The sequence below is a fragment of the Eriocheir sinensis genome, chromosome 11 (genome assembly GCF_024679095.1).
Source record: "Eriocheir sinensis breed Jianghai 21 chromosome 11, ASM2467909v1, whole genome shotgun sequence".
Lineage (NCBI taxonomy): Eukaryota > Metazoa > Arthropoda > Malacostraca > Decapoda > Varunidae > Eriocheir > Eriocheir sinensis.
The window spans coordinates 1,162,680-1,176,030 of NC_066519.1; the positions used below are offsets into that span (position 1 = coordinate 1,162,680).

Consider the following 13,351-nt stretch of genomic DNA (forward strand, 5'->3'; position numbering starts at 1 on the left):
CACCTCCCCGGCCCATCAGCTGACAGTTAACACGTGTTCATGCTTCATTCACTTATTATACTTGTGACGGGGTGGAATAAGGACCATATTTCCCCACCACCTCCCCGGCCCATCAGCTGACAGTTAACACGTGTTCATGCATCATTCACTTATTATACTTGTGACGGGGTGGAATAAGGACCATATTTCCCCACCACCTCCCCGGCCCATCAGCTGACAGGGGTAAACACATTCAGTTGCCAGACTCCCGTCCTCAGAACATCGTATTTTCTGGTTTCTGGCTCATGACCATTGCAAACAAACACCAATAATTACCGTCTCTAACGTTAACTATAAATGAATCACGTTAATGGGGTGGGAATGACAGTTGTTGGATGGAAATTGGCAAAAATAAGAGGCGGAGTTCGACAGTCTGGTAACGTTGGACTTGTCAGTGAGGAGACAGGCGGCCAACACGATGTCTGTTCCGCAAATTTCTCGGGTTATATTACGTTTTTTTGTGTGTTTGTGCCGCTAATAAGTGAGTGTGACCTGTCCTGCCGCGCCAAGGGAGATAAGGGTGTTACTGCTACCAAGGAGAGCCAGGTAGGACACGCGGCAATGGTTTTAAGTTCGATAAATTCAGATTCAAGAAGGACATAGACAAGAATTGGGTGGTGGATGAGTGGAACAGGCCTGGCAGTCATGTGGTGAGTGAGTGCCAATACTAACAGAGTGGTGGGTGAGTGGAACAGGCCTGGCAGTCATGTGGTGAGTGCCAATACTAACAGAGTGATGGGTGAGTGGAACAGGCCTGGCAGTCATGTGGTGAGTGAGTGCCAATACTAACAGAGTGGTGGGTGAGTGGAACAGGCCTGGCAGTCATGTGGTGAGTGAGTGCCAATACTAACAGAGTGGTGGGTGAGTGGAGCAGGCCTGGCAGTCATGTGGTGAGTGAGTGGCAATACTAACAGAGTGGTGGGTGAGTGGAACAGGCCTGGCAGTCATGTGGAGAGTGAGTGCCAATGCTAACAGAGTGGTGGGTGAGTGGAACAGGGCTAGCAGTCATGTGGCAAATGTCAATACTAACAGAGTGGTGGGTGAGTGGAACAGGCCCGGCAGTCATGTGGTGAGTGAGTGCCAATACTAATAGAGTGGTGGGTGAGTGGAACAGGCCTGGCAGTCATGTGGTGAGTGAGTGCCAATACTAACAGAGTGGTGGGTGAGTGGAACAGGCCCGGCAGTCATGTGGTGAGTGAGTGCCAATACTAACAGAGTGGTGGATGAGTGGAACAGGCCTGGCAGTTATGTGGTGAGTGCCAATACTAACAGAGTGGTGGGTGAGTGGAACAGGCCTGGCAGTCATGTGGTGAGTGCCAATACTAACAGAGTGATGGGTGAGTGGAACAGGCCTGGCAGTCATGTGGTGAGTGCCAATACTAACAGAGTGGTGGGTGAGTGGAGCAGGCCTGGCAGTCATGTGGTGAGTGAGTGCCAATACTAACAAAGTGGTGGGTGAGTGGAACAGGCCTGGCAGTCATGTGGTGAGTGAGTGCCAATACTAACAGAGTGGTGGATGAGTGGAACAGGCCTGGCAGTCATGTGGTGAGTGAGTGCCAATACTAACAGGGTGGTGGATGAGTGGAACAGGCCTGGCAGTCATGTGGTGAGTGACTGCCAATACTAACAGAGTGGTGGGTGAGTGGAACAGGCCCGGCAGTCATGTGGTGAGTGAGTGCCAATACTAACAGAGTGGTGGGTGAGTGGAACAGGACTGGCAGTCATGTGGTGAGTGAGTGCCAATACTAACAGAGTGGTGGATGAGTGGAACAGGCCTGGCGGTCATGTGGTGAGTGAGTGCCAATACTAACAGAGTGGTGGATGAGTGGAACAGGCCTGGCAGTCATGTGGTGAGTGAGTGCCAATACTAACAGAGTGGTGGGTGAGTGGAACAGGCCTGGCAGTTATGTGGTGAGTGAGTACTAATACTAACAGGGTGGTGGATGAGTGGAACAGGCCTGGCAGTCATGTTGTGAGTGAGTGCCAATACTAACAGAGTGGTGGGTGAGTGGAACAGGCCCGGCAGTCATGTGGTGAGTGAGTGCCAATACTAACAGAGTGGTGGGTGAGTGGAACAGGACTGGCAGTCATGTGGTGAGTGAGTGCCAATACTAACAGAGTGGTGGGTGAGTGGAACAGGCCTGGCAGTCATGTGGTGAGTGAGTGCCAATACTAACAGAGTGGTGGGTGAGTGGAACAGGCCTGGCAGTTATGTGGTGAGTGAGTACTAATACTAACAGGGTGGTGGATGAGTGGAACAGGCCTGGCAGTCATGTTGTGAGTGAGTGCCAATACTAACAGAGTGGTGGGTGAGTGGAACAGGCCTGGCAGTTATGTGGTGAGTGAGTACTAATACTAACAGGGTGGTGGATGAGTGGAACAGGCCTGGCAGTCATGTTGTGAGTGAGTGCCAATACTAACAAAGTGGTGAATGAGTGGAACAGGCCTGGCAGTCATGTGGTGAGTGAGTGCCAATACTAACAGAGTGGTGGGTGAGTGGAACAGGGCTGGCAGTCATGTGGTGAGTGAGTGCCAATACTAACAGTGGTGGGTGAGTGGAACAGGCCTGGCAGTCATGTGGTGAGTGAGTGCCAATACTAACAGAGTGGTGGGTGAGTGGAACAGGCCTGGCGGTCATGTGGTGAGTGAGTGCCAATACTAACAGAGTGGTGGATGAGTGGAACAGGGCTAGCAGTCATGTGGTGAATGTCAATACTAACAGAGTGGTGGGTGAGTGGAACATGCCCGGCAGTCATGTGGTGAGTGAGTGCCAATACTAATAGAGTGGTGGGTGAGTGGAACAGGCCTGGCAGTCATGTGGCGAGTGAGTGCCAATACTAACAGAGTGGTGAATGAGTGGATCAGGCCTGGCAGTCATGTGGTGAGTGAGTGTCAATACTAACAGAGTGGTGGATGAGTGGAACAGGCCTGGCAGTCATGTGGTGAGTGAGTGCCAATACTAACAGAGTGGTGAATGAGTGGATCAGGCCTGGCAGTCATGTGGTGAGTGAGTGTCAATACTAACAGATTGGTGGATGAGTGGAACAGGCCTGGCAGTCATGTGGTGAGTGCCAATACTAACAGTGGTGGGTGAGTGGAACAGGCCTGGCACTCATGTGGTGAGTGAGTGCCAATACTAACAGAGTGGTGGGTGAGTGGAACAGGCCTGGCAGTCATGTCGTGGGTGCCAATACCATAGTCACATTAAAAAAATAGAATAGATAAATTCATGGATAGTGAGGTAAGGTGGAGTTAGGGTTACAGAAGCTGCTTTGTATAGACCAGCCAGCCTCTTGCAGACTCCTTGCATTCTCAGGGTCTTATGTTAACTAAATCTAACTTAATCTAACTTAACCTGCCCTAATCTAACCTTACCTAATATAACTAAATCTAAAATCTAACAATCTAACCTAACCCAGCCTGATCTGACTCAACCCCTGCTGTCAAATTCTGATGTGCTAGACTGCACTGATAAATGCTATCCATCAATACTTTGAAGTTTCTCTAAATTTCTGGAAGTTGTCAGTTACTGCACTGCATTCAGAGAAATAGATACAAGACAGTATCAGTATTAACCTCATGCAAGATAAGATATAGGTAATCTAACCTAATCTCACCCAACCTAATCCTAACCTGACCAAACATATCTAAATCTAGCCTAATCTACATACCCTTACCTGATTTAACTATATCTAACCTAATTTAACATATCTAACCTTACCTGACCTAACCTAATTTAACTTAACCTGACCAAACATACCTAACTCTAACCTAATCTAACCTTACCTGATCTAACTGTATCTAACTGTATCTAACTTAATCTAACCTTACCTGACCTAACCTAACTATATCTAGCCTAATCATCACTGCATGCCCCATTCACTCCACTGCCAGAAAGGAAAGAGAAACACAAACACAATGTCTTGATAATAGCAGGCCAACTCACATGTCATCCTCCTCCCATTTTTATTATTATTATCATTATTATTATTATTATTATTATTATTATTATTATTATTATTATTATTATTATTATTATTATTATTATTATCATTATTATTATTATTATTATTATTATTATTATTATTATTATTATTATTATTATTGAGGTCCGTGGAAGGGCACCGGGTCATTGAGGAGGAGAGAAAAGTCAAAGAATATTATAGGATGGAAGAAAAGATTAAAAATTAGACAATAGATGAAATATATATACAATGTCTGAGCAGGGTTGCCTCTCCCACAGTGTCAGTAACATAATAACTTGGTCTGTCTAGTCTTGCAGTGTTGCCTTATATCTATACAAGTAACAGTCTTTCCCTTCTGTTCAGTGCCAGTAACCTATAACTTAGTCCCTTCAAGTCTTGCAGTGTTGCCTTATATCTATACAAGTAACAGTCTTCCCCCTCTGCACAGTGCCAGTAACCTATAACTTAGTCCCTTCAAGTCTTGCAGTGTTGCCTTATATCTATACAAGTAACAGTCTTTCCCCTCTGCACAGTGCCAGTAACCTATAACTTAGTCCCTTCAAGTCTTGCAGTGTTGCCTTATATCTATACAAGTAACAGTCTTTCCCCTCTGCACAGTGCCAGTAACCTATAACTCAGTCCCTTCAAGTCTTGCAGTGTTGCCTTATATCTATACAAGTAACAGTCTTTCCCCTCTGCACAGTGCCAGTAACCTATAACTTAGTCCCTTCAAGTCTTGCAGTGTTGCCTTATATCTATACAAGTAACAGTCTTTCCCCTCTGCACAGTGCCAGTAACCTATAACTTAGTCCCTTCAAGTCTTGCAGTGTGACCCAATTGCCTTAGATCTATACGTAAGTCTTTTTTTATACGTGCCAACCTATAGCAACGTTAGACTTTCTTGTGGGGCCTGAATAGTCGTTGGCCCCAGCCCGTCATGGCGCAGGCAAGTGTTTCATAGTGGCAGCATCTTTTCTTGGCTCATGCTGTGCCTCTCCCTCGGTGCCAGTGACATAACTTGGGGCCGTATCATAAATCGAGTCCGAGAACTTTCAGGTCCCTACAGAGTTATTCATCCCACACTCTGTAGGGACCCAAAATTCCTCGGATTGGACTTGTAATACGGCCCCTAAGCTGACCTTTGTAGGGACCCAAAATTCCTCGGATTGGACTTGTAATACGGCCCCTAAGCTGACCTTTGTAGGGACCCAAAATTCCTCGGATTGGACTTGTAATACGGCCCCTAAACTGACCTTTGTAAGGACCCAAAACTTCTCGGATTGGACTTGTAATACGGCCCCTAAACTGACCTTTGTAGGGACCCAAAACTTCTCGGATTGGACTTGTAATACGGCCCATAGTCTCTTCAAGTCTTGCAGTGTGACCCAGTTGCCTTATATCTGTAGAAGGAAGTCTTTGCCTCTCCTACAGTGCCGGTTTTCCTCCTCCTCTTCCTCATTCTCCTCCTTTCTCTTCTCCTCCTCCTCCTCCTCCTCCTCTTTCTCTTCTTCCTCTTTTCTCTCCTCCTCCTCTTTCTCTTCCTCCTCCTTTCTCTCCTCCTCCTCCTCCTCCTCCTTTCTCTTCTCCTCCTCCTCTTCCTCATTCTCCTCCTTTTCTCTCTCTCCTCCTCCTCCTCTTCTCCTCATTCCTCCTTTCTCTCCTCCTCCTCCTTTTCTCTCCTCCTCTCCTCCTCCTCCTCCTCTTTCTCTTCTCCTCCTCTCTCTCCTCCTCCTCTTCTCCTCCTCCTTTCTCTTCTCCTCTCCTCCTCTTCCTCATTCTCCTCCTCCTTTCTCTTCTCCTCCTCCGCCTCTTCCTCATTCTCCTCCTTTCTCTTCTCCTCCTCCTCTTTCTCTTCCTCCTCCTTTCTCTTCTCCTCCTCCTCCTCCTCTTCCTCATTCTCCTCCTTTCTCTTCTCCTCCTCCTCTTTCTCTTCCTCCTCCTTTCTCTTCTCCTCCTCCTCCTCTTCCTCATTCTCCTCCTTTTCTTCCTCCTCCTCCTCTTTCTCTTCTCCTTTCTCTTCTCCTCCTCTTTCTCTTCCTCTTCCTCCTCTTTTCTCTCCTCCTCCTCCTCCTCTTTCTCTTCTCCTTTCTCTTCTCCTCCTCTTTCTCTTCCTCTTCCTCCTCTTTTCTCTCCTCCTCCTCCTCTTCCTCATTCTCCTCCTTTCTCTTCTCCTCCTCCTCCTCTTCCTCCTCATTTGTCTCCTCCTCCTCCTCTTCCTCATTCTCCTCCTTTCCTCATTCTCCTCCTCCTCTTCTCCTCCTCTTTCTCTTCCTCCTCCTTTCTCCTCTCCTCCTCCTCCTCTTCCTCATTCTCCTCCTTTCTCTTCTCCTCCTCCTCCTCTTTCTCTTCCTCCTCCTTTCTCTCCTCCTCCTCCTCCTCCTCTTCCTCATTCTCCTCCTTTCTCTTCTCCTCCTCCTCCTCTTTCTCTTCCTCCTCCTTTCTCTCCTCCTCCTCCTTTTTCTCTCCTCCTTTCTCTTCTCCTCCTCCTCCTCTTCCTCATTCCTCCTCCTTTCTCTCCTCCTCCTCCTTTTTCTCTCCTCCTTTCTCTTCTCCTCCTCCTCCTCTTCCTCATTCTCCTCCTTTCTCTTCTCCTCCTCCTCTTTCTCTTCCTCCTCCTTTCTCTTCTCCTCCTCCTCTTCCTCATTCTCCTCCTTTCTCTTCTCCTCCTCCTCTTTCTCTTCCTCTTTTCTCTCCTCCTCCTCCTCTTCCTCATTCTCCTCCTTTCTCTTCTCCTCCTCCTCTTTCTCTTCCTCCTCCTTTCTCTCCTCCTCCTCCTCCTCCTCTTCCTCATTCTCCTCCTTTCTCTTCTCCTCCTGCTCTTTCTCTTCCTCCTCCTTTCTCTTCTCCTCCTCCTCCTCCTTCGTCCCCCATATTTAAAGGGCCGCACCGCCTGGCTGGGTACACGGACGCCCGCCCCGGAAGTACCTCCCCGCCGTGTCTCTTTTCCACTCTTCCGCCCTCCGCATCAACTATTTTCAGTGACCAAAAAGGAGGTCAGTCGAGTTCTAATGCGTGTTACTTTAGGCTTATGGTACAAAAGACGGATCAAACTAACACCAGGGTCATGAAACTACCCCTGGACATGCTCGCAATCCCTACGAAAGCCTTGTCAAATATGTGAGGTTGAGCAAATTTAAGACGTGTTCAAGTTTATGACCCTCACATCTTCCCCCCCCTCACTTCAGCTATTTCCAGTGGCCAAAAAAGATCAATCTGGTTTTCTTGAATGATTTTTTAGGCTCATGATACAGAGGAAGAATCAAACTTCCACAAGGGTCATAAAACTACCTCATGCAATGCCCCCAACGCCTGTAAATGCCTCGTAAAATATGAACCAGTCGTAATGGCCGAAAATGAGTGTAATTCGGTTTTCATGGGTGTTATTTTAGGTTCATGATACAGAGGAAGAATCAAACTTCCTCAAGGGTCATAAAACTACCTCTTGCAATGCCCCCAACGCCTGTGAATGCCTTGTACAATATGAACCAGTCGTAATGGCCGAAAAAGAGTGTAATTTGGTTTTCATGGGTGTTATTTTAGGATCATGGTACGGAGTAAGAGTCGAACTTCCACCAGGGTCATAAAACTACCTCATGCAATGCCCCCAACGCCTGTGAATGCCTTGTACAATATGAACCAGTCGTAATGGCCGAAAATGAGTGTAATTCGGTTTTCATGGGTGTTATTTTAGGCTCATGGTACAGAGGAAGAGTCGAACTTCCACCAGGGTCATAAAACTACCTCATGCAATGCCCCCAACGCCTGTGAATGCCTTGTTAAATATGAACCAATTACATAGGCCGAAAAGGAGTGTAATTCAGTTCTCATGAGTGTTATTTTAGGGTCATGGTATAGAAGAAAGGTCAAACTACCAACAGAGTCATAAAAGTACCCCTGGAAGTGCACACAACCCCTACGAAAGCCTTTGTCAAATATACATTCTACTGGGACGCCGAGTTTAATAATATGACCCCTGCTCCACCTCCTCCCAGCCTTCCTTCTCTTTTTATTGTGCACCCAGAGAGGTGAGTCAAGGCAGGCAGGTGTTCCGTGGGTGCAGCTGAGAAGGACAAAAGAAAGAACACCAAAAGAAAAGGAGAGGTCATTGAATCACACACACACACACACACACACACACACACACACATCTATTGGTATTCATGATATGTGGCACACAATAGTAAACACCGATCATGCTTGCAGGTTTGGGCAGGTGATGACGACGAAGGTGACGGCCACACATCGATGACTCCCCCTCACCAAGGAGTCTAGAACGTGCATGGTAAGGACGAGAGTTTTTTCTCTTTCCGTATGTTTTTTATCTTGTTTTAACCTGAGAGAGAGAGAGAGAGAGAGAGAGAGAGCGTATGTGCGTGCGTGTATATATATATATATATATATATATATATATATATATATATATATATATATATATATATATATATATATATATTTTGTGTGTGTGTGTGTGTAACAAGTGGTGCCCTTGATGGAGATCTCAAAGAAAATGGAATACAGCCAGGGTGGACTGCACCAAACACTCGTCTCCCAGAGTCGCGGCAAATAATGGTCAGCTTGTCATTACTGGACACCCTGTGTCGTGCCCGGAAATTCGGAGCACTAAATGATGTTAAAAGAAAATTCAACTAATGGGGAATCTGGGGATAAATCAAGGGGGACTCACCCTGGGGGTAGAGTTGCTGCCACCACCCAGAGATCTACCGATAAACTATGTCACCGGTAGCTCACTGGGAACCTTAAAGTATATGTATATAAAAAGACTAAGGACTTAATTAGGGGTTAAAAATGACCCAGAGCGAGACTCTGATCCCTTGGACAGGGGGTAACGTGGTGAGCGGGGAAAACTCGGGGCGGTAAAAGAGTATTTTAACTACACAGCCGTCCGGACAAAACTCACGACGGGGAGAAAAGATAAGAAATAAAGGCCTATAAACAAGGCTTGGCACATTTATTCATGTTGTACTTAGTTTAGGAGGTATACATAGTCATGCTTGATGACACGGTTCACAGTTAATAGCTAAATAAAGGCACGATTCCCGAACTGACAGAAGTGGGCGAATGGGCACACGACAGAATCTAGTTTCTCCTCTCACACTGATGGTCAGAACATGTTTTTAGGTTCCTCTACGAAAACCTTACCCTTGCGCGGGTGTACATTTACAATAAGCAAGATACATAAGAACAGGTATACCCCAGGGAGGGGAAAACTTGCACACCGGGGAGGCCCGGATACGGCGAGGTCAATTCTGTCAACCGACAAGTATACAGCCCCCTATTTTACTAACTACTTTAAACTCTAGAGAAACAGGTCAATGATAATACGTCGAAAATACTTCCAAGATACTTCCTGCAATAGGGGATAAAGAAGGAAAATTGGGGTTCGAGTCCCCAATTCTACCCCGTCAGGCTCCACGAACGCTTCAGGGTTTTCTTTTTTCTCTTATCACAGAAAGACAAAATGAGTATCGAGGTTACCAACAAAAGCACACATTGGGAAAGGATCACGGTTTCGTGTGGGTGTAGGTGTATGTGTGTGTGTGTGTGTGTGTGTGTGTGTGTGTGTGTGTGTGTGTGTGTGTGTGGCAGGAATGGCCGCCAGACCTGTGGGCACAGGAGATGGATGAGCAGCGAGTCGGGCCCATTTAACTTACTGGGATCAGAAGTGCATTTACATGATAATTAAGACACCCATTGGCTAAAGGAGAGACGTTAATTAACACTGGGGAGCACGTAGGGGGAAAAATGGGGGGGGGGGGAATCACGTACGTACCTGTGGGCACAGGAGATTGATGAGCAGCGATCGAGTCGGGCCCGGGAAAAAGGGGCCCCGATTGTTTTATACTCGCCGCGGCGGGGCGGAGTTTCCCGAGAGCGGGGAAAGGGGGGCCAAGGAGCTAATTATGATCTACTAAGGTTTAATTTAAAGGAAAGGGAAAATTGGGATAGTTTACATATGGGTTATGGTTTGCTAACTTGCAAGGTGACGAAATTTATTTTTTGAAGCAGCGAAAAAAATCTATGTAAGGTGGATGACTTTAACAGATAGGACATTTACAGGTAAGGTGGCTGGCAACTGCTTCGAATGCGTGCGCTGGTAGGGGGAGGGGAGGAAGGGGAGGGACGGCAGACGCGGGATTCTGGCGGGACAATCTTGGCGTGGGGTATGGCACAATATTGTGTAATTGTAGTCTGGGGGGGATGTGTTATGTTATAGGTTGTGATTAATGATAGCTTCTTATAATTACTTACATACCTATGATGGCCTTGTAGTGACTTATTATCACTTATAACTACTTATGATCACTTATAACTACTTGTAATCACTTATAATGACTTATAATCACTTATCATGACTTGACCTATGTTTTTTTTCCTTATATTTCTAAGTTTTTCCTCCTCCCTACACATCCCGGCATTACACCTGCCGCTACTTGACGCTGCGGAGTGGCTGGGCGCGGCTCTGCATGTCTTGCCGCGTTATTCCCCTCACTGGCCGCGCCCAGCTGTCCCGGAGTGTCAAATATCGAAGATTCTCAGGCCCGTATTCTTAAACGTATTGGGCTCCCATTTCAACTATTTCCAAGGCCACAGAGAAGATTAACCGGGTTTTCAAGAGTTTTTTTTTCGTTCAAGATGCAAAAGTCGTGTAAAACTATCACATGGGAGCCCAATACGTTTAAGAATATGGGCCAGAGAATCTGTTCGATATTTGACACTCCGGGACAGCTGGGCGCGGCCAGTGAGGGTAATAACGCGGCAAGACATACAGAGCCGCGCCCAGCCATTCCGCAGCGTCTAGTAGCGGCAGGGTGTCCAGTAATGACAAGCTGAACATTAGTTGCCGTGACTCTGGGAGACGACGAGTGCTTGGTGCAGTCCACCCTGGCTGTATTCCACTCGTCAATTAAATGAGGCAGGCACACACACACACACACACACACACACACACACACACACACACACACACACACACACACACACACACACGCACACACGCACACACACACACACACACACACACACACACACACACACACACACACACACACACACACACTCTCTCTCTCTCTCTCTCTCTCTCTCTCTCTCTCTCTCTCTCTCTCTCTCTCTCTCTCTCTCTCTCTCTCTCTCTCTCTCTCTCTCTCTCTCTCTCTCTCTCTCTCTCTCTCTCTCTCTCTCTCTCTCTCTCTCGTGGCGACGAGGATTTGAATGTATTTTTTTCTTTCCTTCACGATATAATCTAAGTATAATTGTAAAACTGCTAACACATCCCAAAACCAAAGGGAAACTCAATAATAAGTATTGCATTTTTTTGCAACACTGTAAAATATGTATGCCACTTTTCTTTATATGCTTATAAATATCTTATCCATAGTAAGTTAACTGTTCTTTCATACATTACAATACTAAGATTAAATGTGTATGCATATTTGCTGATTATATTTTCCATGGTTTTACTTATATTAGAACATTTCTACATCGCGGGCTAGAAGACACTCGACAAAGCTGTACAAGGGGATCCCCCTACGCAGAACCCCCCAACCGCACGTTAAGCCGAGTCAGACCATAGTAGTGGTAGTAGTAGTACTGGAATAGGTAGTCATAATAATTATAGTAGCACTATAGCAGCCGTAGTGTTAGTTAACGTATAGCTCTGCAAATTAATAACCCTTTTATTATCTCCTTCATTTTAATTCATGATTCACAGCATGGGTTCACGAAGGCTAGGTCTTGCCTTACTAACCTGTTGTCCTTCTACACTAAAGTAATCGAGGCGGTTGACCGAAATGAAAACTATGACACATTATAGCTAGGGACAAAGTCCCTCATCACCGGCTATTACTAAAATTACAGGCTCACGGCGGTGATGGGAAAGTTTTGAACTGGATCAGGGCGTGGCTTACTGGGAGGAAGCAGAGAGTGTCACGATTGGAGTCCAAAAACAGGGGTCGGTGCTGGGTCCGCTGGTTTTTATTATTTACATCAATGACTTGGACGCAGAAATTAGTAGTGATGTCAGTAAGTTCGCAGATGATACCAAGATCGGCAGAGTAATCCAATCAGACAGGGACGCTAGCGTTCTCCAGGATGAGCTTGACAGACTGTATGATTGGGCGGGGAAGTGGCAGATGGAATTCGATGTCGGGAAGTGTAGCATTTTGAGTGTAGGCAGGAGTAATCCCTCACACAATTACTCCTTAAATGACACTCCTCTAAGCAGGTCTGGGTGTGAGAGAGACTTAGGAGTCCTAGTGAGCGCTGACTTCCGTCCTAGAGCTCAATGCATTCAGGCTAAAAATCGGGCAAACAGAGTACTTGGTTTCATCTCAAGGAGCGCAAGCAATAGGAGCGCTGAAGTCATCCTCAAACTTTACTTAGCACTAGTTAGACCTCATCTCGATTATGCAGTTCAGTTCTGGTCACCCTACTATAGAATGGATATCAAGATGTTAGAATCTGTACAGAGGAGGATGACAAAGATGATTCAGGGGGTGAGAAACTTGCCTTATGAAGATAGAGTGAAGCATTTAAATCTACACTCTCTAGAAAGGCGAAGGTTGCGAGGAGACTTGATAGTAGTCTATAAATGGATGGAGGGCTTTGATAAAGGGGATGTCAATAAGATATTGGTATTAAAAGAGCCAGGTAGGACACGTAGCAGTGGTTTTAAATTAGGCAAATTCAGATTCAGCAAAGACATAGGCAAGAATTGGTTCACCACTAGAGTGGTGGATGAATGGAGCCGGCTTGGGAGCCATGTTGTGGGTGCCAGTACCATAGATACATTCAAGAAGAGGTTAGATAAAGCCATGGATGGTGAGGTAAGGTTGGGTTGAGTGTACAGGAGCTGCCTTGTATAGGCCGACCGGTCTCTTGCAGACTCCTTACGTTCTTACGTTCTTCTTATGTTCTTATAAGAAGTGTATACGAAAGTCTTGGGTAAAACATCCCCACTTTTCAATAGGTAACTTGATTCCGATACTTGGGTCGGTATTCTCAGACGCTTCCGTCCCTCACATCAACTGTTTCCAAGGCCGAGAAGGAGATCAGTCGGGTTGTGATGCGTGTTGTTGTGGGTTCACGGTACTGAGAAGGGGTCACACTACCGCCAGGCTCATTCAACACTCCCAGGAAATGACCCAAACTCCTACGACAGCCCTGTCAAATATGTGGGCCTGGGTGACGAAATGTCTAACAATACGGCGCGTCAGTGATTATTCTCCTGTGAACAATACACGCGAAGGTAACCTCGTGCTGTCCCTCGCCAAGCATCAGCCTGTCAGCGGGGACGGGTTGGTGTTACACTATTTCATTTTTCATCTTAT

The 13,351-nt window shown here is 46.4% G+C and overlaps 1 long non-coding RNA gene across 1 annotated transcript in view; it reads left to right on the top strand.

The window, feature by feature from the left end:
* Positions 1-448: 448 nt before the first annotated feature.
* The window catches only part of LOC126996734 (uncharacterized), a 37,152-nt gene continuing 24,249 nt past the window's right edge, over positions 449-13,351 (top strand). Inside the window, exons 1-2 of the long non-coding RNA XR_007751408.1 lie at positions 449-585; positions 8,208-8,286. This is a non-coding gene — a long non-coding RNA (uncharacterized LOC126996734). The remainder of the gene's footprint in view (positions 586-8,207; positions 8,287-13,351) is intronic.